This window comes from Oncorhynchus gorbuscha, linkage group LG09, assembly GCF_021184085.1.
Source record: "Oncorhynchus gorbuscha isolate QuinsamMale2020 ecotype Even-year linkage group LG09, OgorEven_v1.0, whole genome shotgun sequence".
Taxonomy (NCBI): Eukaryota; Metazoa; Chordata; class Actinopteri; order Salmoniformes; family Salmonidae; genus Oncorhynchus; species Oncorhynchus gorbuscha.
In genome coordinates, this window is record NC_060181.1 from 840,275 (window position 1) to 843,112 (window position 2,838).

Consider the following 2,838-nt stretch of genomic DNA (forward strand, 5'->3'; position numbering starts at 1 on the left):
GCTGTTCTGACTCATCCTGATAGAAGTATAAGGGCTGCTCTGACTCAACCTGATAGAAGTCTAAGAGCTATTCTGACTCATCCTGATAGAAGTCTAAGAGCTGCTCTGACTCAACATGAGTGCCGTCTAGGAGCTACTCTACTCTGACTCAATCTGAGAGAAGTCTAAAAGCTGCTCTGACTCAATCTGGTAGAAGTCTAGGAGCTACTCAGACTCAACATGATAGAAGTCCAAGAGCTGCTCTGACTCAATCTGGTAGAAGTCTAAGAGCTGCTCTGACTCAACATGATAGATGTCTAAGAGCTGCTCTGACTCAACATGATAGAAGTCTAAAAGCTGCTCTGACTCAATCTGGTAGAAGTTTAGGAGCTGCTCGGACTCAACGTGATAGAAGTCCAAGAGCTGCTCTGACTCAACCTGAAAGAAGTCTAAAAGCTGCTCTGACTCAATCTGGTAGAAGTCTAGGAGCTGCTCTGACTCAATCTGGTAGAAGTCTAGGAGCTGCTCTGACTCAACCTGAAAGAAGTCCAAGAGCTGCTCTGACTCAACCTGATAGAAGTCTAAAAGCTGCTCTGACTCAATCTGGTAGAAGTCTAGGAGCTGCTCTGACTCAACCTGAGAGAAGTCTAAAAGCTGCTCTGACTCAATCTGGTAGAAGTCTAGGAGCTGCTCTGACTCAACCTGAAAGAAGTCCAAGAGCTGCTCTGACTCAACCTGATAGAAGTCTAAAAGCTGCTCTGACTCAATCTGGTAGATGTCTAGGAGCTACTCTGACTCAACATGATCGAAGTCTAAAAGCTGCTCTGACTCAACCTGAAAGAAGTCTAAAAGCTGCTCTGACTCAATCTGGTAGAAGTCTAGGAGCTGCTCTGACTCAACCTGAAAGAAGTCCAAGAGCTGCTCTGACTCAACCTGATAGAAGTCTAAAAGCTGCTCTGACTCAATCTGGTAGATGTCTAGGAGCTTCTCTGACTCAACATGATCGAAGTCTAAAAGCTGCTCTGACTCAATCTGGTAGAAGTCTAAGAAATGCTCTGACTCAACATGATAGAAGTCTAGGAGCTGCTCTGACTCAACCCAATAGAAGTCGAGGAGCTGCTTGACTCACCATGATAGAAGTCTAGGAGCGGCTCTGACTCAACATGATAGAAGTCTAGGAGCTACTCTGACTCAATCTGAGAGAAGTCTAAAAGCTGCTCTGACTCAATTTGGTAGAAGTCTAGGAGCTGCTCTGGCTCAACATGATCAAAGTCTAAAAGCTGCTCTGACTCAACCTGAGAGAAGTCGAAAAGCTGCTCTGTCTCAATCTGGTAGAAGTCTAGGAGCTGCTCTGACTCAACCTGAAAGAAGTCCAAGAGCTGCTCTGACTCAACCTGATAGAAGTCTAAAAGCTGCTCTTACTCAATCTGGTAGATGTCTAGGAGCTGCTCTGACTCAACATGATCGAAGTCTAAAAGCTGCTCTGACTCAATCTGGTAGAAGTATAGGAGCTGCTCTGACTCAACCTGAAAGAAGTCTAAAAGCTGCTCTGACTCAATCTGGTAGAAGTCTAGGAGCTGCTCTGACTCAACCTGAGAGAAGTCTAAAAGCTGCTTTGACTAAACCTGAAAGAAGTCTAAAAGCTGCTCTGACTCAATCTGGTAGAAGTCTAAGAAATGCTCTGACTCAACATGATAGAAGTCTAGGAGCTGCTCTGACTCAACCCAATAGAAGTCGAGGAGCTACTCTGACTCAACATGATCAAAGTCTAAGAGCTGCTCTGACTAAACCTGAAAGAAGTCTAAAAGCTGCTCTGACTCAACCTGGTAGAAGTCTAAGAGCGGCTCTGACTCAACCTGATAGAAGTCTAGGAGCTCTCTGACTCAACCTGATAGAAGTCTGAGAGCTGCTCTGACTCAATCTGGAGAAGTCTAGGAGCTGCTCTGACTCAACCTGAAAGAAGTCTAAGAGCTGCTCTGACTCAACCTGATAGAAGTCTAAAAGCTGCTCTGACTCAATCTGGTAGATGTCTAGGAGCTGCTCTGACTCAACATGATCGAAGTCTAAGAGCTGCTCTGACTAAACCTGAAAGAAGTTGAAAAGCTGCTCTGACTCGACCTGATAGAAGTCTAAGAGCTGCTCTGACTCAACCTGAAAGAAGTGTAAGAGCTGCTCTGACTCAATCTGGTAGAAGTCTAGGAGCTGCTGTGACTCAACATGATAGAAGTCTAAAAGCTGCTCTGACTCAATCTGATAGAAGTCTAGGAGCTGCTCTGACTCAACCTGATAGAAGTCTAAAAGCTGCTCTGACTCAACATGATAGAAGTCTAAAAGCTGCTCTGACTCAATCTGGTAGAAGTCTAGGAGCTGCTCGGACGCAACCTGAGAGAAGTCTAAAAGCTGCTCTGACTCAATCTGGTAGAAGTCTAGGAGCTGCTCTGACTCAACCTGATAGAAGTCTAAAAGCTGCTCTGACTCAATCTGGTAGATTTCTAGGAGCTGCTCTGACTCAACATGATAGAAGTCCAAAAGCTGCTCTGACTCAACCTGAAAGAAGTCTAAAAGCTGCTCTGACTCAACCTGATAGAAGTCCAGGAGCTGCTCTGACTCAACCTGATAGAAGTCTAAGATTTGCTCTGGCTCAACGTAATAGAAGTGTAGGAGCTGCTCTGACTCAACCTGATAGAAGTCTAGGAGCTGCTCTGACTCAACCTGAAATAAGTCTAAAAGCTGCTCTGACTCAACATGATAGTAGTCTAGGAGCTGCTCTGACTCAACCTGATAGAAGTCTAAGAGCTGCTCTGACTCATCCTGATAGAGGTATAAGGGCTGCTCTGACTCAACCTGATAGAAGTCTAA